At 37.8% G+C, this 27,357-nt stretch overlaps 1 protein-coding gene across 3 annotated transcripts in view; it reads left to right on the forward strand.

The window, feature by feature from the left end:
• Positions 1-27,357, forward strand: part of CDK19 (cyclin dependent kinase 19) — a 184,977-nt gene that overhangs the window by 31,024 nt on the left and 126,596 nt on the right. Inside the window, exon 2 of one of the 3 annotated variants that reach the window (XM_032651357.1) lies at positions 5,623-5,684. The exons of the other annotated variants lie outside the window; for them this stretch is intronic. The gene's annotated coding sequence lies outside the window, so the exon portion shown is untranslated. The remainder of the gene's footprint in view (positions 1-5,622; positions 5,685-27,357) is intronic. 3 annotated transcript variants of the gene reach the window in all.

The following is a 27,357-nucleotide window of genomic DNA, read 5'->3' on the forward strand; positions in this document are numbered from 1 at the left end:
AAAAAAAAAAGATTTATTTATCCACTCAGGATACTTGGTTTGTTTGGGAAGAGAAATGATATTTTATAGTTAAGGAAATTAAGTATTATCAACTGGCTTAGAATCCTGATGTCTTCTAATATATTCCTTAATATCAGAATTTTTGTGATTTGAAATGAATCACATTTGAATTTCTTTTCTTTTTTTTTCCAGAGTAAAAGTTTAAATATACGTTTCATAGTAAATGATACAACAGTACAGTTAGGAATCTTTAGGATTTTGACAATTTAGGTAACACAGTTAATAAAATTGACCTAATGGCATAGATAGTACACCATATCCTGGGTGCAGAATACATATTCTCTCCCTATTTCTTTTTAGTATGTCACCATACGTAATTACAAAATTCTTTTTTCTTGTGATGAGAACTTTTAAGATCTATTCCCTTAGCAACTTTCAAACATGCAATACAGTATTGTTAACTGCGGTCACCATCCTACATGTGGTTCTTTATGGCTGGAGCTTAAGGTTAAAGTAAGGCTGCAGAAATAAGCAGAGGCCAAAGAAGTCATGGAAGGGCGTATGTGGCAAGATAAGGATTTTGATAATTATGATTTACATTTTAGAAAGATCACTAATAGCAGCATAAAAGTGAGTTATTTAATTAGATTCTGGTTTACCTAGATACAAAACAAGTGGTCTCAACAAGATAGAGGTATATTTCTCACACTGAAACTTTGTATGGTGACTCTAGGATCTGAGTTCATCAAGGACCTGAGTTCCTTCTGTCTGCCTCACTGTCCTTTGGCATAAATTCTGTTACCTCATGGTCCAAAATGACTGCTGGAGTGCCATTCATCATGTCCAAGTTGCAGACAGACACACAGCCAAATCATCCCCTTTCAGTAGCTTTCCTGGAAGTCCCATCCAATGACTTCCACTTCTAGCTTATTCACCAGTCCTAGCAGCAAGGAAGGCTAGGAAGTGTACACTCTTATGTGGGTATGCTGCCCAGAGTAAAACTAGGGTCTGTTACTAAGCAAGAAAGGGAGAATGGGTATATGGTAGGCTGCCAGTATGTCTGCTGCAAAAGGGATTGAGAATGGAGGTAGGGAGACCAATATAGCCTAAGTAGTAATAATACATGTGTAATCTCTTACAAAAGAGATTTGATTGAAAGTCTTAAAATACAAGAATGTAACTCTTTGGTAACTCTGAGTAGAGAAGCTGTTCTGCTGGGAAACCTAGAAAATTTAAACTATTATTTTGATATTATACTCTTTAAGTTCTTGGTGCAAAATTAATGCTTTAATTATTTTAACTTTTGAGTTAAAATTTTTTTTTTCCAATTAAACGTTTAGTAAAATTAAATATTTCAGTACTAAGGAGGATTGACATTGGTAAGCATAGCATTGATAATAATTACTTTTTTTAAAAAAAGTATATAGTATACTTGTTTCAACCATGTAACAATATACATTAAAAAGAGATTTATAGGGCTTCCCTGGTGGTGCAGTGGTTCAGAATCTGCCTGCCAATGCAGGTGACACAGGTTCGAGCTCTGGTCTGGGAAGATTCCACATGCCATGAAGCAACTAAGCCCAAGCGACACAACTACTGAGACTGCGCTTTAGAGCCCACGAGCCCAGAGCTCGTGCTCTGCAGCAAGAGAAGCCACTGCAATGAGAAGCCCGTGCACTGCAACGAAGAGTAGCCCCTATTCACCACAATTAGAGAAAGCCCGTGCACAGCAACGAAGACCCAATGCAGCCAAAAATAAATAAATAAAAAATAAATTAAAAAAAAGGATTTATAGTACTTTTTCTGGAAGATGAAATAACATAATTTTCTTTATCTTTTTTTATACCTACCTTTTTGTATGTTATACACTTAACACCTATTACTTTTTTAAAGAATTGTGACAACATATGTACACATAAAATAAAATTTACCATTTTAATCATTTTTAAGTGTACAGTTCAGCAACATCGAATACATTAATGTTTTTGTGCCACCATCACCACCATCTTTTCACAAAATGCTTTTCATTTTGTAAAACTGATACCCTGTACCTATTAAAGAATAACTTCCCATTTTTCCCCTTCTCCCAGCCCCTGGCAACCACCATCCTACTTTTTATCTCTATGAATTTGATGACTCTGGTACCTCATATAAGAAGAATCATCAGTATTTGTCCTTTTGGGACTTCTTTACTTTATCTAGCGTAATGTCCTCAAGGTTAAGCCATGTTGTAGTATGTGCAGGCATTTTCTTCTTTTTCAAGGCTAAATACTATTCCATTGTATGTATATAGCACATTTTGTTTATCCATTCATCCATTGATGGAGACTTGGGTGGCTTCCACCTTTTGGCTGTTATGAATAAGGCTGCTGTGAACATGGGTGTACAGATATTTCTTTGAGAATCCCTGCTTTGAACTCCTTTGGCTATATACCCAGAAGTGGAATTGCTGAATAATGTAGTAATTCTATTATTAATCTTTTGAAGAACTGCCATAGTATTTTCTATAGCAACTGCACCATTTTACATTCTCACCAACAGTATATAGGGGTGCCAACTTTTCCACAGCCTTGCCAACGCTTGTTGTTTTTTTCCTTAAAAAAATTTTTTTTTTTTGATAGTAGCCATCCTAATTGGTATGTGGTAGTATCCATTGTGTTGAATTTTTTTGAAGGTTTAAAAATGTCTTAGTGAGTTGTGTAATCATATGACAACAAGTTTTAATAAATGGAAATGGAATCACTCAATTTTGCTACTCTAACACCAATATTATTTGAATGTTATTTGGATATATGTTCTTTAGTCTTTTTTAGGCCTTTTTTTGTTTAAAATTTTTTTCTTTTGGTTTTGTATTGTAAGCATTTCTCATTTTTAACATATTTTGTACAACAATCATTTGAATTTTAATTTTCCAAGGAAATGTCGCAAATGCTGAAGAATATATATAACATGATTGAATACTTAAGAACAGTTAATTGTTTAACTTTTTACCTATAGTTAAGTGCTTGGTTTGTGTGATTTTAATTCCATAGTCTGGATGATATAGTGACTAAGAGTGTGGTCTAGAAGTAGACAGTCTGGGTTTGAATAGCAGGTCTGCCACTTAAGCCTTTGTGCGTTTAGGCAAGTTTTTTTTTTTTCCTTTTAAATTAATTAATTAATTATTTAGGCTGCACCGGGTCTTAGTTGCAGCATGCGGGATCTTTGTTGCAGCACACGGGATCTTTTAGTTGTGGCATGCGAACTTAGTTGCGGCATGCAACTAGTTCTCTGACCACGGATCGAACCCGGGCCCCCTGCTTTGGCAACGTGGAGTCTCACCCACTGGACCACCAGGGGAGTCCCTAGGCAAGTTTCTTAAGCTCCCTGTGTCTCAGTTTTTCATCTGTAAAGTGAGGATAATAACAGAACTTATCTCAGAGTTGTAAAGACCAAGTGAGCTAGTACTTGTAGAGCTTTAGAACTGTGCCTGGCACGTCATACATACTAGATAAGCTTTTGCTCCATTATTGTTTTATTAGGTGGGATCTTATCTCAGGTCTTTAAAAATATATGCAATATGAAAGTAGTTACTGTGTATCAGGTCCTTAGCTTAAAATGTCACAAGCACTGTGTTAGAGGAGGGTGTAGTCTATAAGGTTGTTTTGGGAATTAAGATACATCCAAGGCAGAGAGTACTGGGCAAACTGCTAAATTAGTAACATGATACAACCATCTCTTAGAGACTGTGGCCTGCTGGCTGCCATTTAGCCCTGTCTGTTACTCTAGGCTCTTTTGACCAGCTCAGCCTTTTGCTTTGCTTCTTTGGGTTTCCTCCCCAAATTTTTTGGCTTGGCACTCTATATTCCCTGTGTTTCTTAGTTAACAACTTTTATTAAATTGTTAATTTATGTCAAATGCACTGATATAAATTTTTGCAAAATATAACATTCTGTGATTATTACTATTTTTAAAATAAGTTTATTTTTGGCTGTGTTGGACCCTCATAGCTGAGCGCAGGCTTTCTCTAGTTGTGGTGAGCGGGGGCTACTCTTTGTTGTGGTGCGTGGGTTTCTTGTTGCGGTGGCTTCTCTTTGTTGCGGAGCACGGGCTCTAGGTGTGAGGGCTTCAGTAGTTGTGGTGCGTGGGCTCAGTAGTTGTGGCTTGCAGGCTCTAGAGTACAGGCTCCGTAGTTGTGGCACACGGGCATGTGGGATCTTACCAGAGCAGGGCTCGAACCCGAGTCCGCTGCATTGGCAGGCGGCTTTTTTTTTTTTTTTTTGCGGTACGCGGGCCTCTCACTGTTGTGGCCTCTCCCGTTGCGGAGCACAGGCTCCGGACGCGCAGGCTCAGTGGCCATGGCTCACGGGCCTAGCAGCTTCGCGGCATGTGGGATCTTCCCGGACCGGGGCACGAACCCGTTTCCCCTGCATCGGCAGGTGGACTCTCAACCACTGCGCCACCAGGGAAGCCCGACATATCATCATGTTTTAAGACAATGCTTCGTTCTTTCTTTCCTAATTGTTTGATGGTATTTTTAAGGATTTCTTGATATTACATAAAGATAGCATGCCTCCCTCTTTTAAATTTAATAGCTAGTAAAATTTATCTGACTCCTTTTCTCATATACTAGCTGCATTTTGTAGTCTTTAAGCCCAACATCAGCAAAGAATGAAATGAAATCTGAGATCTAAATGTTTTACCTGGTTAAATTCTTATTTTTTTGCTATATAGTGTAATTTATTTGTATCTCATTCTTTTTTTTTAACATCTTTATTGGAGTATAATTGCTTTACAATGGTGTGTTAGTTTCTGCTTTATAACAAAGTGAATCAACTATACACCTGATTAAATTCTTAATTTTTTTTTTTTTTTTTGCTGCACTGTGGGGCATGCGGGATCTTAGTTCCCTGACCAGGGATTGAACGCTTGCCCCCCTGCATTGGGAGCACAGAGTTTTAACCACTGGACTGCCAGGGAAGTCCTTAAATTCTTAATTTTTTTACATGAATGTTTTCTGAAAAGCATTTCATATTTCATGCTTATATTTTATATGATTCGAACAAGGTAGATTTCCCCTATACTGCTTAGCATATGTAATATCCGACTCATTTCAACATTGCTGTCAGACTTAAATTAAATCTTGGCATTAGAATATCTTTACAGTTCTACTTTTCCCTTTCCCCTATGCATGTCTGTTTCTAATTGTTTTTCTCCTATATTCCCAGCAGTCTCCGGTCCTAAGAAAGAATGTACCTTGAGCTGTAGAGTCTATCACACTTCATTATGTGAAGTATATTTTTCTACTTAATTTCTTATATATTCCTTATATATGTATTGGCTCTCTCACATGATTTTAAAAATTTGTTATTAGCATTTTTGATAGTGTAAATCACCTATATTGGTGAGAATATAAATTAGTTAAGGCTCAACTTTTGTTTTTTTCATGTAATTAGCTGCATAATGTATAATGAACTCTGAATGATATCAGTATATTGTTGATTTACTCATTGTCAAATCCAGAATCTGATATCCTTGGCAGATATGTAGACTTGTGATAGGCGTTTGGCATTTTGTGTTTTGGGCAGTGTAACTTTAAATCTACATAAACTTCTCTGCCTTTTGCCTCTGCTGTGTTCATAGATTCCAGGAGGGCTTCGTGTATGGACCTCAAGCGTTGGAGGTAGCAGACTTTTCAGCAGAAGGTAAAGCAGAGTGTTGCCTTCTGGTGTCATTGTGTGTGTGTGCTGGGGTGGGTATGTGACAGGTGAGAGGTTTTCACAAATGTTATCACAAAATAATTTATAACGGTGCATTTCACAAAACGTAAAGCCAAGCTAATACTTGAATAATTTTATTCAGTATTACTAAAATCCATAAAAAATGGAAAACTTTAAATAGAACTAAGGACTAAATTTCAGTTTCTCTGCTGTTAACTAAACAGTAAGAGTAAAAGGAAAAGAGCATTAGCATAATGTATAGTATATGCTATCTAACTTTCTCAGACCTAATTTCACTATGATTTCTTCCTCGGAAGTTATCCAAGTCATTATTCATGTTGTATTCTTCCTTGCTGCCCCTGTTACTGAAAGATTGCTTCACAATAAATAGGCAGCTTAGTCCATGACTCATGACTGGAGGACAGACCCATGTGCCAAAAATCTGAGTTTCCAATATGCTAATTACCTCTCTCTTCAGAACTTGTTAATATGCTCTTCTCTCAAGTTAGTTCTTGTTTCAGTAGAGAGACAGATCCCACACATTTGTAAAATATATTTTTATAGAGACTTTCTTAATGAGTTATTTTTCAGAAAATAATATGACATAACTTTCCTGGGTAATACTTCTTTGATTTTTAAAAAAAATACAAATATGTTGCCATTTAGGTGTCAGATATCACAGATATTACTTTCTTTGAATTTATGAAACCATTTATGAACTTTCTTCAGGTGATACTTGAGTAGGGTTTTTTTTTTTTTAAGACCTATAGCAGCTAACAGTGTTATATTCTTAAAGTTAATAACATGGCTAGTTTTCAGATAGATTCTGAATGGGAAGTAGAGGGATGGTTTTCTTATGTCTTCTGGAAATTATATTTGTATTGATATCAAGTGGCTGCATATTATACTGTATATTAAGGATATACACCTATGTGAAGTTAGGGGAGTATATATTTATTAAGTTTCTACTCTGTGCCTTGCACAGGATCACTCCATTTTACGATCAACCCAGTTTCACTATTTCTTTCACTTTCCTTCTATTCAGAGGAGCTGCTCTTCTTTTTTTTTTTTTTTTTTGCTCTTCTTAACTAGAGGAGTTTCAGGCTTTTTATTGAATTAACTGCAATTTTACCTCCTACGCCCTTTCTCCTTTCTCCCTTTTTTTCTTTTTTTAAAAAATTTTTGGCCACGCTACGCGGCATGTGGGATCTTAGTTTCCCAAGCAGGGATTGAACCTGCACCCCCCTGCATTGGAAGCACGGAGTCTTAACCACTGGACCGCCAGGGAAGTCCCTCTTTTGGTCTTTTAACTGGCCAGTTGGAGGATATTTTCTATTTACCAACAATAGATTGGAAGTAATTTCTTTCTTTCTTTCTTTAATTAATTAATTTATTTTGGCTGCGTTGGGTCTTTGTTGCTGCGCGCAGGCTTTCTCTAGTTCTGGCGAGCGGGGCCTACTCTTCGTTGAGGTGTGCAGGCTTTTCATTGTGGTGGCTTCTCTTGTCGCAGAGCACAGGCTCTAGGCACGCGGGCTTCAGGAGCTGTGGCCCATGGGCTCAGTAGTTGTAGCTCGCAGGCTCTAGAGTGCAGGCTCAGTAGTTGGGGCGCACGGGCTTAGTTGCTCCGCGGCATGTGGGATCTTCCCGGACCAGGGCTTGAACCCATGTCCCCTGCGTTGGCAGGCGGATTCTTAACCACTGCGCCACCAGGGAAGTCCCTAGAGCAGCTTTAGGTTTACAGAAAAATTGAGTGGAAAGTACAGAGAGTTCCTATATACCCTTTTACTGCCTCAACCCTATCCTCCCCACCCCCATCTCCCTATGATTAACATCTTGCTTTAGTGGTATGTTTGCTACAATTGATGAGCCATTATTATTCATTGTTATTAACTAAATCCGCAGTTTACCTTAAGGATCACTCTTTGTGTTGTATATTCTGTGGGTTTGACAAAATGCATAATCACATGTATCCACCATTACAGTATCATACAGAATAATTTTACTGCTCTAAACATATTCCCTGTTGCAGGAGAATGGGGCACAAGAGGTTGGTCATGTCACAGGTCTTGGGCGAGTTCCTGGGACGGGCAACCAAGTGAGGGTTCTTGGCTTTGTGCAGGGCAAAATTCAAGAGCAAGCCATAGTAAAGTGAAAGCAAGTTTATTTAGAGAGATACACATTCCATAGGCACAACGCAGATGTCTCCAAAGGCAAGAGTGGCCCCGTGCTGTGGGGTGGTTAGTTTTTATGGGCTGGGTAATTTCATAGGCTAACAAGTGGGAAGAATATTCTAACTATCTTGGAGAAGGGGTGGGGATTTCTAGGAATTGGGCCACTGCCCACTTTTTGGCCTTTTAGGGTCAGCCTTGGAACTGTCATGGCACCTGTGGGTGTATTACAGTGAGCATATAATGAGGCTCAGGATCTACTGGAAGTAGATTCTTCCTCCATCTTGCGCCTAGTTTGTTCTAACCAGTATTTGCCATATCCTCAACAGCTGTGTCATTCTGCCCTGCTCCCTTCCCTCCTGTCTCTCACCTGTGCTCCATCCATTTATCCCTGCCTCCCTTCCTTTGAGCCCCTGGCAAGCACAGATCTTTTTTTGTCTATATAGTTTTCCCTTTCCAGAATGTCATAATTGTAATCATACAGTACGTAACCTTTTGTGGCCTCTCCCGTTGCTGAGCATAGGCTCCGGATGTACAGGCTCAGTGGCCATGGCTCCCGGGCCCAGCCGCTCCGCGGCATGTGGGATCTTCCCGGACCGGGGCACGAACCCGTGTCCCCTGCATCGGCAGGCGGACTCTCAACCACTGTGCCACCAGGGAAGCCCCAGTTTAGCTTTTTTCACTTAGTAATAAGCATTAAGCTTCCTCCATGCCTTTTCATGGCTTGATAGCTCATTTCTTTTTAGTGTTGAATTATATCGCACCATCTGGATATACCACAGTTAATCTATTCATTTACCTACTGAAAGATATCTTGGCTTCTTCTAAGTTTTGGCAGTTATGAATAAAGTTGCTATAAACACTTGTGTGCAGATTTTTGTGGGGACTGAAGTTTTCAGTTCATTTTGGTAAATATCAAGGAGTGCAGTTGCTGGATTGTATGATACCAGTATGTTTAGTTTTGTAAGAAGCTGCCAAATTGTCTTCCGATGTGATTATACCATATCAACTTGCGTGTCAGTTTGTCAGTGTCCACAAAATAACTGGCTGAGATTTTGATTGGGATTATGTTGAATCTATAGATCAAATTGAGAAGAATTTACATCTTGACAATATTAGCTTTTCTTAGTCATGTACATGGAATATGTCTCCCTTTATTTAGATATTTTTTGATTCTTCAGTTTTATAGTTTTCCTTGTATAGATCTTATACATGTTTTGTTAGGTTTATACCTAAGTAATTCATTTTTTTGGGTGCTATTGTAAATATTATTGTGTATTTAATTTTCAATCCCAACTTTTCATTGCTGGTATATAAGAAAGCAATTGCTTTTGTATATTAACCTTGTATCCTGCAACCTTGCTATCATTATTTATTTGTTCCAGGAGTTCTCTTGTTCTTTGGATTTTCTCCAGACAGTTACACAAATACAATTTTATTTCTTCCTTAATCTGTGTACTTTTTATTTCCTTTTCACATTTTATTGTATTGGCTAGGACTTCCAGTATGATTTTGAACAGGAGTAGAGAGAGCAGATATTCTTGCCTTGTTCCTGATCTTATCGGGGAAACCATCTAGTTTCTTTTCATGACCTATGATAATCTCAATAGATTATCCTAATTAGTGATATAAAAGATGTGAAGTATTGCACATATCAGGTCACAAGAGGACTCTTCTCCCACCCTGCAGTCCCTTTCCCTCACCTAAACTTCTTTGAGAAAGATAGGATTAAATTGATGGTTATAAAAATATTTTAAATGATGGGATTCAGGCACTTTTTCACATAATACCTTATATTTAGTAACTGTGCACATTACTTAGTTCCTCTACTCTCTGGTGAACTTCTGTAGGGCAAAGACTATATCTCAACTATAACACTGTGCTAGGTATTTTACATATGTGATCTCATTTATCTTGAAAATTGTGCAATGTTAGTATTATTCTTAATTAACAGGTGCAAAAACTGGTACTATGAGGGTATAAGTAATTTCTTAGCTGTGTGACTTAGTATCAGTATAATAGGTGTATAATTCCATCATCTAAGCTCTTTAAATCACATACTATGGAAAAGTTACCTTACGAAGTGGTATGTGATGCATGTCATGTGTATAGTACAGAAATGTGCTTGGTGAATGCAGAGCAGAGAGCTTTGACCTCAGGCTAGAGTAGAGTGTTCACAAAATTTCTGGAAAGGTCAACCTTGTCTGATGTAGAGAAGAATAAAGGAAAGAGAGATCAGGAAGATCAATCAGTGTGGAAAAGACCGAGGGCCAAACACAACAAGTATTTTGTGATTTGACAGTATAATATAAAAATATAAAAATTTCTACTGTTGTAGTAAAATGCAATAGAGCAAACTGTGTATTATCTTAAATAAGAACGCTTCCATTTTTCTCTTAATTTCAACTGGATTTGCTTATAGGTGTTGAGAACGAGAGAGTCTACCACAGAACCATTGTGTAAGTCCCACATCATCAATTACCAACAACTTCTTTGCCGAGTTAGAGCAATCAGTGCAGCAAGTGTGGAGGGGAGCAAAAGCCTGGGGCAAATTGAAAGATCAGAGGAACCCTAAAAAAAGGAGCTTCCTAAAGTCAATTATATTTTATGTATCCCTTTCGCATATCTCAGTTGGTTAAGTACCCCACAACTAGCCATTGATATGTTAAAAGCTGTGGAGTTGCAAAGCCCTAATAGAAGGAGTCCTTGCTTTCAGTGACGTTTGTGTTGGGAAGACCAGAGTAAAGTAACATAATTAGAAACCACTGAGCAGTGTTAAGCATCATGTAGTGTAGTATACACTGTTAATACTGTGGAGGTTCTTCTCCTTAAATGATGTTCTTCAGGTTTCTGTCCTCTCTGCTATTGTCATGAGTTTCATTTCTAAATTTTTTCACTCTCTGTCTCTAGCCCACATCTTCCTTCTAAGCTCTAGGTTTATCCAAATGCCTTTTCGACATCTCCATTTAAACAAGTCCTCTCAACTTCAATTTACAAAAACTTCCCCAGTCTGTTCTTTTTAGCTCAGTGAATGGCACCACTGTCACCCAGTTGTCCAAGTCAAAAAGTGAGAATCATTTTTGCTTTACTTTTTCTTGTTTCTTAACCACATGTTCTGTTGATACTGTTTCCTAATTATCTTTCAGTTCCATCTACTTTTTATTTCTTCTGCCACCATTCTAATTTAGACTGTAGTCATCTCTTAAATTACTGCAAAGGCCTTTTAATGTTAGTCTCCTTGTTCCCTCTTCACCTCCAAACTATTCACAAAAACACAGATTGATTAAAATCCTTTTCTGCTTGGGATGAAGTCCAGTTTCCTTCATGTGGCTTACCTGTTCCTGTTTGAACTGGCCCTGCCTTCTTTTCATTCAGCTTTAACTTGCTTTCCCCTATTCTAAACCAGCTTTACCAAACTTCAAATTCATCGTTCTCTTTTGCCTCTGAGCCTTGACACGTGCTATTCCCTTTGGCAGAAGGGGGATAAGAAGAAGTGAAGCTGTAGTGACCAAAAGTACAGACTCTGGAGCCAGGCTTCCTAGATCCTGGTGAATCTTGGATCTGCCCCTTAACTAGCTGTGTGACCTAGAGTGATCTAACCTCTCTGCTTTTAGTGTCCTCATCTGTACAATGGAGAGAGTATAGTACTTGCTTCCTAGCACGTTGTGAGTATTAAAAGAGTTAATGTGGTTGAGGCTCAAAGAACGATACCTACCTTATACTAAGTACTATATAAATGTAGCTATTTTTATAACTCTTATTATAAATGTGTTGTGGTACTGGATAGCATAAATTTTTATGTTTTAAAGGTGATTAAATGATAAAATAAAAATGCTTTTTTTGTCAAATTATGACTTGATTCATTATTATTGTTTTTTAATAAATTTATTTATTTTATTTATTTTCGGCTTCATTGGGTCTTCATTGCTGCATGCGGGCTTTCTCTAGTTTCAGCGAGCAGGGGCTACTCTTTGTTGTGGTGTGCGAGCTTCTCATTGCAGTGGCTTCTCTTGCAGCGGAGCACGGGCTCTAGGCGCACGGGCTTCAGTACTTGTGGCATACAGGCTCTAGAGTGCAGGCTCAGTAGTTGTACCGTGGGCTCTAGAGCGTAGGCTCAGTAGTTGTACCGTGGGCTCTAGAGTGCAGGCTCAGTAGTTGTACCGTGGGCTCTAGAGCGCAGGCTCAGTAGTTGTGGCTCATGGGCTCTGGAGTGCAGGCTCAGTAGTTGTGGCGCACGGGCTTAGTTGCTTGGCAGCATGTGGCATCTTCCCGGACCAGGGCTCAAACCTGTGTCCCCTGCATTGGCAGGCGGATTCTTAACCACTGTGCCACCAGGGAAGTCCCTATTATTGGTATTTATCTTTGTTCTTGTCTGGGCAACAGCTTTATTTTCCTAACTTCTTGTTTTTTAGCTTTTTAGTGACTAGAATTTGATCTTAGGTTGATATTCCTATGAAATGGATCATCTGACAACATTAGGTTTACCTGAATTTTTATACAGACTAATCCAGGTTAACCTATATGGAAACTTCTAAAAAAAATTAATTCTTTATAGCTAATAGCTGACTTTTTACTTTATGATATGTGTCATGTTGATTAAAGTTTCAAGTAAAGTCATTTAAAGGAATTTGCTTTTTCAAGTGTATTTCAGTGATTGTGGATTATAATGGTTCAAATGGTTTGGATTCTAGCAAGGATACTTATATATTAGGAAATAGACTATCTGAAAGGAAAAGCTCTGTTTATCCCTCTATTCACAACTCCCCTTACACCCAACACTTCCCAAATTACTTCTGACACCAGAGATGTGCAGGTTTTTTTCCCCATACTGGTCAATTCTCTGACACCAGCTGGGTATCCTACAATTTAACTCAGTTTCGACCCCACAGGTTAAAGGCTCAGTCCCACAAGACTGCCCCTCACTTCAGATGCCAGTGGCAAGTGTTGGGTCCCCCAGGTTGCCCACAACCTCGGACTCAGCTACAAATTGAAGGTTCCCACAACCCCTTCCTCAGGTTCAGTCATTTACAGTTTACTTACTAGATTACTGGTTTATAACAAAGGATATATTAAAGGATACAAATGAACAGTCAGATGAAGAATATATAGGGCTAGGTCTATGTCCAGAAGGGTCCCAAGCACAAGAGCTTCTGTCCCTGTGGAGTTTTGGGGTGTACCACCATCCCAGCACGTGGATGTGTTCTTGTTCACCAACCCAGAAGCTCTCTGAATTCTGTACTTTAGGGATTTTTATGGAGGCTTCGTTATGTAGGCATGATTGATTAAATCCTTGACCATTGGTGAATAATTAAATCCCCAGGGCCCCATTTGGGGTTGGGGTGGTGGTGGGCATGCTGAAAGTTCTGATTACTTGGTTTGTTCCCCAGGCAACCAGTCCCCATCAAGTGGTTCTCTAGGGACTTTCCAAAAGTCACTTCATTAACATAAACTCAGGTGGGTTGAAAGGGGCTTGTTATGAATAACAAAAGAGCTTCTTTTATTTTTATCCTTCTGAAGCTATTCCAGGAATAAAAACCAAATATTATAATAAAAGATGCTCATATGCTCTAATCACTTAGGAAATTACAAGGATTTTAGGAGTTGTGAGCGAGGAACCCTTGAGGAAGACCCCACGATATGTTTTCTTATTATATCACAGTATCACATTCTCTGTTATCATAGTACTTAAGATCAGCCAAGAAAAACATGTAATAGCTTAAACTTTATCGAAAGAAGATTCCTGGGCTTCCCTGGTGGCGCAGTGGTTGAGAGTCCGCCTGCCGATGCAGGGGACGCGGGTTCGTGCCCCCGGTCCGGGAGGATCCCACATGCCTCAGAGCGGCTGCACCCGTGAGCCATGGCCGCTGAGCCTGCGCGTCCGGAGCCTGTGCGCCGCAACGGGAGAGGCCACAGCAGTGAGAGGCCCGCGTACCGCAAAAAAAAAAAAAAAAGATTTCTCAGTGGTATAGGTTTGGCTGAACTTTCAGGACTATGGTGAAAAACTTGTATATATTTAAATTTTAAAGTGTTGATTTTGATATCTTGACTTGTGGATTTCTTTTTTGAGTATTTGTTTTTTCATTGATACTTATGATTTGAGATGATTTCATGAAGACTGAAATCTGAAAGTGTACCTAAAGGAGCAGGTTGATGATCTAGTTCTATCTGATCTGATAGTGCTAGACTAGAGAATGACAAAATATTTATATTTTTCTCCTTCCCTCCTAGAAGGAGATCGTTGCTTTCTGGTGAACTTTTTTTTTTTTTGCGGTACGCGGGCCTCTCACTGTTGTGGCCTCTCTCCGGACGCGCAGGCTCAGCGGCCATGGCTCACAGGCCCAGCCGCTCCGCGGCATGTGGGGTCTTCCCGGACCGGGGCACGAACCCGTGTCCCCTGCATCGGCAGGCGGACTCTCAACCACTGCGCCACCAGGGAAGCCCTGTAGCTGTTTTTTTTATAAACGGCGATCTATAAGGTTTTCGTGCATAATATTTATGTTACATGTTACATGTCTTGAGTAGACTATCCCCCAACCCTACCTTTTCTCTGAATCTTTTCTTCTTTTTTTTTTAGAAGTCAGACCAATTTTCTTGTAGTGTCTCACATCTAGATTCACCTATTATCAAGGACCTTTAAATGTTTCTCCTGCAGCCTGTTGAAGGTAGTGGCATTCAGCAGAGAAGGGCTTCCCAATCCCTGTGGCATGGCTACTGTGAATAGGTTATGGGTCCTATTATTAATCCTCTAAGCTCTTCAGCCACTGGTGGAGTTTGGGGCAGTGGCAGCCCATGAGCACTGTCAGTTGACTCTGGTAAGCAATATAAATGTTAACATTAGGTAGGTGCCGTGATGTGAAAGAGCCTAGGCTACCATCTTCAGCTCTTTTCTTCTGTGCTCTCTTTGTGATCATGTTTACTTCTGTGACTTTAACAGTTGCCTGTGTAGTGATGTTTTCTTTTCTAAATTGCACTTTATTTCCTTTTGTTCATCTTCTCCTGGCTATCCAGTAGTCACTTCAAAATCTACACGTCCAAAATGAATTTATTCTTTACTTGCTAGCTGGCTCATTGTCAGTATTATTATTTTCTTGGGCAGGGGTAGTAGAAGGTGTGGTGTAAAGCCTTGCTTTCACTCACTGGAAACCCCAGTCATCTTCAGCTGTTTCTCTGGCTGTCTGCTTAGCACTCTCTTATTTACATGTACACATATGTGCATACACATTTATTCATCAAATACTTCTTTAATGCCTACAGTGTTTCTATATATATATTTGACCACAGTAGATAAGTCTATATCTGGATGGCCTCTTGAATGCATTCCCTCCATTCTTACCTTATTTACTCTAATTTTGGCCTTCAGCAGTCCTTCCCAGAACTTTTACAATGGTCTGCCTACCTCTGGCTTTAAACCTTCTGATTCATCCTGCATACTATCTGCTTATTGAGAATACTTGTTTGATCATATATTTCTCTTGCTTGAAAACCTCTGATGGCTTCCCATTATACAGGAAAAATGCCAGCTTTTTTAGCATACCATACAAGACTATGGTAATTCCATCTTCTTTACTCTTTTTATGTATTACTTCATCTCTGTGTTCTAGCTATACTTGTCTTCTGCTAATTTCTTGAATGTAGCATGGATTTTTTTTTTTTTTTTTTTTTTTTTTTGCGGTACGCGGGCCTCTCACTGTTGTGGCCTCTCCCGTTGTGGAGCACAGGCTCCGGACGCGCAGGCTCAGTGGCCATGGCTCACGGGCGCAGCCGCTCCGCGGCATGTGGGATCTTCCCGGACCGGGACACGAACCCACGTCCCCTGCATCGGCAGGTGGACTCTCAACCACTGCACCACCAGGGAAGCCCTAAACTTAACACTTTTGATACCTGAATTCTTAAAGCATTACTGCAGATATGTTTGTTTTAATTAAAATCACTTCTGACTGAGCAATAAGAATTTGCCATAATAGGAGTTTCTGGAATTTTATTATTTTAGAGCTTTTAAAACAGTAAATGTTTATCTGAATTAGAATTCTGAATAAAAGAAATATTATAAAATGAAGATTGTTTTTTAGAGAAAGATATATTAATTAATAAATTAGTTTTTAAGAAAAGAGACTAAATAAAAAGCAGTCTTTCTAAAGAATGAAGGCAAAAAGATAAACTGTCAGATTTCCATGTTGCAAGAAGATAGTGAACTTGAATAAGGGAGACTATTACTGTACTTTGGTGATAGAGAACGAGTAGATGAAATATATGGTAGATGAAAGCATAAAGAAGGTGCTAGTGTTATTTGACATTATTCGTTAATAAGGGGAATACAAAATAATAACAGTATCCTCTGGTACAAGATTTTCAATATTTCAGAATTACTTTTAAAGGGCTATTGTCATTCAAATGAAAAAATCCTGCTAATTAAAAATGCTATGGTATTGAATTGTTAATGGCAAATGATATGGTGTCTGGGTTTTGTTTCAAAATAATCAAGAAAAGTGGAGGCAGTAGAAATAAGGTTGGCCACGTATTGATAATTGTTGAAGCTGTGTGAGAGTTACATAGAGTATCACTGTCATTTATTTTGATTTTTTGTTTCTTCATTTTTGGAAAATTTCATGATAAGTTAAAAAACATTATGGTATTGTATAATAAAGAAAAGAGTCCCCAAATAAGGAATCATTGCTGCTAGGCTGAGTGAATATAGAGTTCATGATATTGAATAATTCAGAATTACCAACGTAAAGCTAAATGATATTTTTGGTTTTTGTTTTTCAAAATTGTTATTCCGTATTGTTTTATTCTTTTTTTCCTCTTTTTAGAAATTTGAATTTTTGAATTTATTTTTTTATACAGCAGGTTCTTATTATCCATTTTATACATATTAGTGTATATATGTCAATCCCAATTTCCCGATTCATCACACCCCCCGCCACTTTCCCCCCTTGGTGTCCATGCGTTTGTTCTTTACATCTATGTCTCAATTTCTGCCCTGCAGACTGGTTCATCTGTACCATTTTTCCTGGTTCCACATATATGCGTTAATATACAATATTTGTTTTTCTCTTTCTGACTTACTTCACTCTGTATTACAGTCTTTAGATTCATCCGTGTCTCTACAAATGACAATTCTCTACAATTTCATTCCTTTTTATGGCTGAGTAGTATTCCATTGTATATATGTACCACTACTTCTTTATCCATTCGTCTATTGATGGGCATTTAGGTTGCTTCCATGACCTGGCCATTGTAAACAGTGTAGCAATGAACATTGGGGTGCATGTGTCATTTTGAATTATGGTTTTCTCTGGGTATATGCCCAGTAGTGGGATTGCTGGGTCATATGGTAATTCTATTTTCAGTTTTTTAAATAACCTCCATACTGTTCTCCATAGTGGCTGTATCAATTTACATTTCCACCAACAGTGCAAGAGGGTTCCCTTTTCTCCACACCCTCTCCAGCATTTGTTATTTGTAGATTTTCTGATGATGCACATTCTAACTGATGTGAGGTGATACCTCATTGTAGTTTTAATTAGCATTTTTCTAATAATTAATGATGTTGAGCAGCCTTTCATGTGCTTCTTGGCCATCAGTATGTCTTCTTTGGAGAAATGTCTATTTAGATCTTCTGCCCATTTTTGGATTGGGTTGTTTGTTTTTCTAATATTGAGCTGCATGAGCTGTTTATATATTTTGGAGATTAATCCTTTGTTGATTCGTTTGCAAATATTTTCTCCCATCTGAGTGTTGTCTTTTTATCTTGTTTATGGTTTCCTTTGCTGTACAAAAGCTTTTACGTTTCATTAGGTCCCATTTGTTTATTTTTGTTTTAATTTCCATTACTGTAGGAGGGGGATCAAAAAAGATCTTGCTGTGATTTCTGTCAAAGGGTGTTCTTCCTGTGTTTTCCTCTAAGAGCTTTATTGTGTCCGGTCTTACATTTAGGTATTGAATCCATTTTAAGTTTATTTTTGTGTATAGTGTTAGGGAGTGTTCTAATTTCATTCTTTTACATGTAGCTGTCCAGTTTTCCCAGCACCACTTATTGAAGAGACTGTCTTTTCTCCATTGTATATCCTTGCCTCCTTTGTCATAGATTAGTTGACCATAGGTGTGTGGGTTTATCTCTGGGCTTTCTATCCTGTTCCATTGATCTATGTTTCTGATTTTGTGCCAGTACCATATTGTCTTGATTACTGTAGCTTTGTAGTATAGTCTGAAGTCAGGGAGTCTGATTCCTCCAGCTCCATTTTTTTCCCCTCAAGACTGCTTTGGCTATTTGGGGGCTTTTGTGTCTCCATACAAAGTTTAAGATTTTTGTTCTAGTTCTCTAAGAAATGCCATTGGTAGTTTGATAGGGATTGCATTGAATCTGTAGATTGCTTTGGGTAGTATAGTCATTTTCACAATATTGATTCTTCCAATCCAAGAGCATTGTATATCTCTCCATCTGTTGGTATCATCTTTAATTTCTTTCATCAGTGTCTTATAGTTTTCTGCATACAGGTCTTTTGTCTCCCTAGGTAGGTTTATTCCTAGGTATTTTATTCTTTTTGTTGCAGTGGTAAATGGGAGTGTTTCCTTAATTTCTCTTTCACATTTTTCATCACTAGTGTTTAGGAATGCAAGAGATTTCTGTGCATTAATTTTGTATCCTGCAACTTTACCAAATTCATTGATTAGCTCTAGTAGTTTTCTGGTGGCATGTTTAGGATTCTCTATGTATAGTATCATGTCATCTGCAAACAGTGACAGTTTTATGTCTTCTTTTCCAATTTGTTTTCCTTTTATTTCTTTTTCTTCTCTGATTGCCGTGGCTAGGCCTTCCAAAACTATGTTGAACAATAATGGTGAGAGTGGACATCCTTGTCTTGTTCTTGATCTTAGAGGAAATGCTTTCAGTTTCACCATTGAGAATGATGTTTGCTGTGGGTTTGTCGTATATGGCCTTTATTATGTTGGGGTGGGTTCCCTCTACGCCCGCTTTCTAGAGTTCTTTTGTCATAAATGGGTGTCGAATTTTGTCAGAAGCTTTTTCTGCATCTATTGAGATTATCATATGGTTTTTATTCTTCAGTTTGTTAATATGGTGTCTCACGTTTATTTATTTGCGTATATTGAAGAATCCTTGCATCCCTGGGATAAATCCCACTTGATCATGGTGTGTGATCCTTTTAATGTGTTGTTGGATTCTGTTTGCTAGCATTTTATTGAGGATTTTTGCATCTATGTTCATCAGTGATATTGGTCTGTAATTTTCTTTTTATGTAGTATCTTTGTCTTTTGGTATCAGGGTGATGGGGGCCTCATAGAACGTGTTTGGGAATATTCCTTCCTCTGCAATTCTTTGGAAGAGTTTGAGGAGGATGGGTGTTAGCTCTTCTCTAAATGTTTGATAGAATTCACCTGTGAAGCCATCTGGTCCTGGACTTTTGTTTGTTGGAAGGTTTTTAATCACAGTTTCAATTTCATTACTTGTGATTGGTCTGTTCATATTTTCTATTTCTTCCTGGTTCAGTCTTGGAAGGTTATACCTTTCTAAGAATTTGTCCATTTCTTCCAGGTTGTCCATTTTATTGGCGTAGAGTTGCTCTTAGGATGCTCTGTAATTCTGGGGTGTCTGTTGTAACTTCTGCTTTTTCATTTCTAATTTTATTGATTTGAGTTCTCTCCCTCTTTTTCTTGATGAGTCTGGCTATTGGTTTATCAATTTTGTTTATCTTCTCAAAGAACCAGGTTTTAGTTTTATTGATCTTTGCTATTGTTTTCTTTGTTTCTATTTCATTTATTTCTGCTGTGATCTTTCTGATATCTTTCCTTCTGCTAACTTTGGGTTTTGTTTGTTCTGCTTTCTCTAGTTCCTTTAGGTGTAAGATTAGTTCATTTATATGAGATGTTTCTTGTTTCTTGAGGTAGGCTTGTATTGCTATAAACTTCCCTCTTAGAACTGCTTTTGCCACATCCCATAGGTTTTGGATCATTGTGCTTTCATTGTCATTTGTCTCTAGGTATTTTTTGATTTCCTCTTTGATTTCTTCAGTGATCTCTTGGTTATTTAGTAACGTATTGTTTAGCCGCCATGTGTTTGTGTTTTTTATGTTTTTATCCCCTGTAATTCATTTCTAATCTCATAGCATTGTGGTCAGAAAAGATGCTTGATATGATTTCAGTTTTCTTAAATTTACTGAGGCTTGATTTGTGACCCAAGATGTAATCTATCCTGGAGAATGTTCTATGTGCACTTGAGAAGAAAGTGTAATCTGCTGTTTTTGGATAGTATGTCCTGTAAAGATCAATTAAATCTATCCGGTCTATTGTGTCATTTAAAGCTCCTGTTTCCTTATTAATTTTCTGTTTAGATGATCTGTCCATTGGTGTAAGTCAGGTGTTAAAGTGCCCCACTATTATTGTGTTACTGTTGATTTCCTCTTTTAGAGCTGTTAGCAGTTGCCTTATGTATTGAGGTACTCCTATGTTGTATATTTATAATTGTTATATCTTCTTCTTGAATTGATCCTTTGATCGTTACGTGTCCTTCCTTGTCTCTTGTAACATTCTTTATTTTAAAGTCTATTTTATCTGATATAAGTATTGCTGCTCAAGCTTTCTTTGATTTCCATATGCATGGAATATCGTTTTCCATCCTCTCATTTTCAGTCTGTATGTGTCCCTAGGTCTGAAGTGAGTCTCTTGTAGACAGCATATGTATGGGTCTTGTTTTTGTATCCATTCAGCAAGCCTGTGTCTTTTGGTTGGAGCATTTAATAATTCACGTTTAAGGTAATTATCGATATGTATGTTCTTATGACCATTTTCTTAATTGTTTTGGGTGTGTTTTTGTAGGTTCTTTTCTTCTTTTGTGTTTCCCCAGTTAGAGAAGTTCCTTTAGCCTTTGTTGTAGAGCTGATTTGGTGGTGCTGAATTCTCTTAGCTTGTGCTTGTCTGTGAAGCTTTTGATTTCTCCATCGAATCTGAATGAGATCCTTGCCGGGTAGAGTAATCTTGGTTTTAGGTTCTTACCTTTCACCACTTTAAATATGTCATGCCACTCCATTCTGGCTTGTAGAGTTTCTGCTAAGAAATCAGCTGTTAACCTTATGGGAGTTCCTTTGTATGTTATTTGTTGTTTTTGCCTTGCTGCTTCAGTAATTTTTCTTTGTATTTAATTTTTGCCAGTTGATTACTATGTGTCTTGATGTGTTTCTCCTTGGGTTTATCCTGTATGGGACTCTCTGTGCTTCCTGGACTTGGGTGGCTATTTCCTTTCCCATGTTAGGGAAGTTTTCGACTATAATCTCTTCAAATATTTTCTCTGGTGTTTTCTCTCTCTCTTCTCCTTCTGGGACCCATATAATGCGAATGTTGTTGTGTTTAATGTTGTACCAGAGGTCTCTTAGGCTGTCTTCATTTCTTTTCATTCTTTTTTCTTTATTCTGTTCCACAGCAGTGAATTCCACCATTCTGTCTTCCAGGTCACTTATCCGTTCTTCTGCCTCAATTATTTTGCTATTGATTCCTTCTAGTGTAGTTTTCATTTCAGTTATTGTATTGTTCATCTCTGTTTGTTTGTTCTTTAATTCTTCTAGGTCTTTGTTAAACATTTCTTGCATCTTCTCGATCTTTGCCTCCATTCTTTTCCTGAGGTCCTGGATCATCTTTACTACCATTATTCTGAATTCTTTTTCTGGAAGATTGCCTATCACCATATCATTTAGTTGTTTTTCTGGGGTTTTATCTTGTTCCTTCATCTGGTACATAGCCCTCTGCATTTTCATCTTGTCTCTCTTCCTGTGAATGTGGTTTTTTGTTCCACAGGCTGCAGGATTGTAGTTCTTCTTGCTTCTGCTGTCTGCTATCTGGTCGGAAAATTTCTTTTCTTTTTGGTTTGAAGAATATTTGTGGAAGAATTGTTTAAATTTTACAAAGATCTTCTGACCCAGGCTATTTTTATTTTTTTACCTCTATCAGAATACCTGTTATGATTTTAAGAGTACTCTTATTATAAGATCTGATTTCAGTTGCTCTGTTCACTGGAGAAGCTGAAGATATCTGTGCTTCATTTTCAAATATGAGCTTTTTCTCCCCTGAAAAACTGCTAGTATTGGAGGGTCTCCTGCAGAGGTGGGAGGGGGTGTGGCTGTGGCTTACTGTGAGGACAAGAACACTGGCAGCAGAAGTTCCTGGAAGTACTCCTTGGCGTGAGCCCTCCCAGAGTCCGCCATTAGCCCCACCCCCAAGAATGCTTTATTCTTATTTTCTATGTGATATGGAAGCCTCTTTATCTGCTAAGGCAAATCATCATATATTAAGCAAAAGTGATTTAACATTGATTTATGGCAGCATTCTTCTTGAAGAAAACAATTATTGACAAACCCACGGCTAACATCATACTCAGTGGTGAAAAGCTGAAAGCATTCCCTCAAAGATCAGGAGTAAGACAAGGATGCCCACTGTTGCCATGTTTACTCAACATGGTTTTGGAAGTCCTAAGCACAGCAATCTGAAAAGAAAACGAAATAAAAGAAATCCAAGTTGGAAAGGAAGAAGTAAAACTGTCACTGTTTGCAGATGACATGATACTAGACATAGAAAATCCTAAAGATGCCACCAGAAAACTACTTGAGCTCATCAATGAATTCAATCACGTTGCTGGATACAAAATTAATACACAAAAATCTGTTGCATTTCTATACACTAACAACAACATATCAGAAAGAGAAATTAAGGAAACAATCCCATTTACTATCACATCAAAAAGAATAAAATACCTAGGAATAAACCTACCTAAGGAGGCAAAAGACCTGTACTCTGAAAACTGTAAGACACTGATGAAAGAAATTGAAGATGACACAAACAGATGGAGAGATATACCATGTTCTTAGATTAGAAGAATCAATATTGTGAAAATGACTATACTACCCAAAGCAATCTACAGATTCAATGCAGTCCCTTTCAAATTACCAGTGACATTTTTCACAGAACTGGAACAAAAAATTTTTTAATTTGTGTGGAAACACAAAAGACCCCGAATAGCAAAAACAATCTTTAGAAGAAAGAACAGAGCTGGAGGAATCACATTGCCTCACTTTGGGCTGTACTACAAAGCTGCAGTAATCAAATCAGGATGGTACTGGCACAAAAGCAGATACATAGCTCAATGGAACGGGATAGAAAGGACAGAAATAAACCCACACACTTGTGGTCAATTAATCTATGACAAAGGAGGCAAGAACATAGAATGGAGAAAAGACAGTCTCTTCAGTAAGTGGTGCTGGGAAAACTGGACAGCTAGATGTAAAGAATAAAATTAGAACATTCTCTAGTACCATATACCAAAATAAACTCAAAATGGAGTATTGACTTAAATGTAAGAGTGGACACTATAAAACTCCTAGAAGAAAACAAAGGCAGAACACTCTTTGATGTAAATCACAGCAATATTTTTTTAGATCCATCTCTGAGAGTAATGGAAAATAAACCCAAAAATAAACAAATGGGACCTAGTTAACTTAAAAGCATTTGCAAAGCAAAAGAAACCATAAACAAAATGAAAGACAGCCTTCGGACTGAGAGAAAATATTTGCAAACAGTGATACTGACAAGGGATTAATTTCCAAAAATATACAAATAGTTCATGCAACTTAATATAAATAAAATAGAAGCAACTCAATAAAAAAATGGGCAGAAGACCTAAATAGACATTTCTGCAAAGAAGACATACAGATGGCCAACAGGCACATGAAAAGATGCTCAGTATCATTAATTATTAGAGAAATGCAAGTTGAAATTATAATGAGGTATCATCTCACACCAGGCAGAATGGCTGTCATTAAAAAGTCTACAGGAATTCCCTGGCAGTCCAGTGGTTAGGACTCCGTGCTTCCACTCACTGCAGGGGCCATGGGTTCGATCCCTGATTGGGGAGCTAAGATCCTACATGCTGTGTGGCATAGCCAAAAAAAAACAGAAAGTCTACAAATAACAAATGCTGGAGAGGGTGTGGAGAAAAAGGAAACCTCCTACACTGTTGGTGTGGGAATGTAAATTGGTGCAGCCACTATGGAGAACAGTATGGAGGTTCCTTGAAAAACTAAAAATAGAGTTGGCACATGATCCTGCAGTCCCTCTCTTGGGCATATATCTGGAGAAAACTCTAATTTGAAAAGATATATGTACCCCAATATTCATAGCACTATTTACAGTAGCCAAGACATGGAAGCAACCTAAATGTCCATCAACAGGTGAGTGGATAAAGAAGATGTGGTATATATACACAGTGGAATATTACTCAGCCATGAAAAAGAATGAAATAATGGCATTTGCAACAAAATGAATGTACCTAGAGATTATCATACTAAGTGAAGTATGTCAGAGAAAGACAAATACCATACAATTACAAAACAGAGATAGACTCACAGACATAAAGGGGGGACGGATAAGTTAGGGATTTGGGAGTAACAGATACACACTACTATATATAAAATTGATAAAGAACAAGGACCTACTGTTATAGCACAGGGAACTATATTCAGTATCTTGTAATAACCTATAATGGAAAGGAACCTGAAAAGATTATATATGTGCATAACTGTATCTCTTTGCTGTACACCTGACAACATTGTAAATCAGCTGTACTTCAATCTTAAAAAACTGCAAAAAAAAAAAAGTTGGCAAGACTCAGGCGTCATATTGTTTGAATAAAGTCTTATTGGTAACACCTGGTTATAAAATCTGTAGATGGTCATACTGTGCCATCTTGAGTACTATATTTCTGATGATTCCATTAATTTGAATTCTAGTCTTAAGGTTTAGAAAAGAAACTTAAAGGACGAATTCATAGAATTGTTTGTCTTCTTAAGGGATGTGAGAGAGAAGTGTTCAGAAATTGTTTCTTCTTCTTTTTTTCCCTCTCTCTTGTTCTCCTTTCCTCCTTCCCATGTTGCCTCAACTTCTGTCCTGGCCACCAAAAAAGTTATTTATCTACGTGCTACTTCCTCCAATCCAATATCATGTTTGTAAGCTCAAATCCTTTAAATCTGAAACTCCTATGGCAGGCCCTCAGTAAACATCTTTTTTTAAAAAATCAAGGTGTAATTGACATATAACATTATATTAGTTTCAGGTGTAAAAATTGTAATGATTCAATATTTGTATGTATTGTGAAATCACCACAATAAGCCTGGTAACATCTTCAGGGCATCTTCTTTTGAACTTCTCAGGTATTTTTGGTTAGATTTTCTTTCTATCTGAAGGAATCATTTACAAGCTGAGAACCTCTGAGATGTGACCTGAGTTTTGTTCTCAATAGTATCATCCTCCCATCACCAAGCCAGAACCCCAGACTTATCTTTGATTCAGCCTTCTTGATTTTCATTATTTGTTCATTTGGTCCTGCCAATTCCTCTTTAAAAATGACTGTCACAAGTATTTCTTCTTTCTCCAGTCTTGTTTAGTTACCATTCTGTTATGGAGAATGTTGCATTTGGAGATTTCATCTGAGCTCTGCTTCTGGCTGATGGCCTAACTTCATCTTCATGAGGAGGTTGTAACAGGATTGTCGCGAGCCCCTTTTGGAAGCTAACATTCTATTATACTAATCCAGGGTCTTTCCTTCTCACCCTTTCATTGCAGTAATTCCTAATTGTTTTTCACACCTCTAATCGCAGGTCCTTCCTAATAAGATTAGTCTTCATATGTAACTTTCATTGCCTTTAGGATAAAATCTTATATTTCCTGGTCTACCATTTATTCATGTCATCATTTCTCTGCTTAATCGTTATCATTGGCACTGGAGCAAAGTGGAAGCTTCACCCATCTTCACAGCCTTCCTTTCCTTCACCTAGAGAATCAAACTGGTTACTAAATTATATCACTTCTGACGCAGGAATTTTTTTTTTTTTTTAGGAATGTCTTTTGAGTCCATATTTGTTCTCCTCTGCCTATTCTAATCTAGTCCTCATCTTCTCTTTGGACATTTGAGCAACCTCCCAGATGCTTGCTCTGCCACCAGTTTGTAGTTACCAGATTTATCTCTCTGAGCAAAGATCTGTTATGTACCTTCTCTGTTCTCAAAACCTTTTGCTCCACACTGTTTATATATGAAGTACAAGTTTCTTTGCAGAACTCATTTGGTCCCTTCCCTTTACTTTTCTAACCTAACCTCATCTCTTGCACCTTGTCATCATGCCCCCAGCTTCCAGCCATACTGAATACCAGCGGTTTCCTGTTTATTTCTTTCATGCTCTACTTCTACCTGGAACTCTCTGACCCTCTCGTCCCTTTTCTGCCTGGGAAACTCCTCCCTCAAAGGCATCACTATGTAGTTATCTTCCTTAAAGCTCTGAGAAGAAGTACTAATCTCATTCTCTCTGTGCCTGTTATGCATACGTCTTGGGTGCAGAGGGGTCATATCAGAGTTATCTGTTATATTTCCACTCAGAACCTCTTTCCAGGTGGATTGTAAACTCTGATATCTAGGGTAGCTAGTCTTTAATTTGTTCATCCTCAGAGTTTGGCACAGTATCGGAACATAAAATATTGACTCTGTGTTTGTTTGTTGCTTGATGTAAAATAAAATAGTAAGGAGCCTCTGTTTTCCTTAGAAACAAAAAAGGATTTTAAACCCTATTAGTTAGAAGACTAAAATTTTCCCCTTGGTTTGCTTGAGCTTGAATTCCTTCATCTTTCTTAAAAGATTCTTCTAATTTTTTGTCTGTCATAGGCCCTTGGGACCAAAGATGGCCCAGGGCTGATCTGGACACCTCGTAGTGTTATTAATAGGAGCCAAAAAGCCTTGGACCTAATTATGATTGTAACGAGTGGGGTTTGACCATACCTTAACTACACTTGTGCATACGAGCTGCTGAATGGTGCTTCACCTTGCTAAATGTGGACTGGAAGCTGGTCATCAAACTTGGACATTTTTGAAAGGTATAAGACTATTTTTTCATCAGACCAGTTCCTAATAGTTCATTCAAAAGTTGTTCCTACTGAAACCGTGTCTTTAGGCTTGAGAAATTCTTCCCTGAATTACATTTAAATTCTACCACTGAGCCTAGTTTTCTGCCTGAGACAATGCTTTCATTTTAAGGCAGTGATTTCTACAATTTGCACAAATATGTGCTTCTTATTTTTTGTACTATCTATAGAATTGCTTGCATCAAGAGTTTTCCAGAACATAGTGTCTCAGATGGAAAATGTAATAGAATCCCAGTCTCTGCCAAATTAATTTTTCTATTTTGTAGTTATATAATGTTCCCATTGAACACTTGTTTTTCTTTGTGATGAATGCTGAGAGGGAAGCTGGCATGGTTTTGATACATACTACAGATGTATAGGAGAAATGTCTTTAAATTCAGAACATTCTATATTAAATAAGTCCATGTTTATACTATAAATTTATTTTTAATTCACCTGGATTTATTTAGTAAACTCCTTTAATTATTTTCAATGTGCAGTTGCTCTAACAGTAGTATCTAATATGTACTAAAATTTAGAAA

This window comes from Phocoena sinus, chromosome 12 (assembly GCF_008692025.1).
Source record: "Phocoena sinus isolate mPhoSin1 chromosome 12, mPhoSin1.pri, whole genome shotgun sequence".
Taxonomy (NCBI): domain Eukaryota; kingdom Metazoa; phylum Chordata; class Mammalia; order Artiodactyla; family Phocoenidae; genus Phocoena; species Phocoena sinus.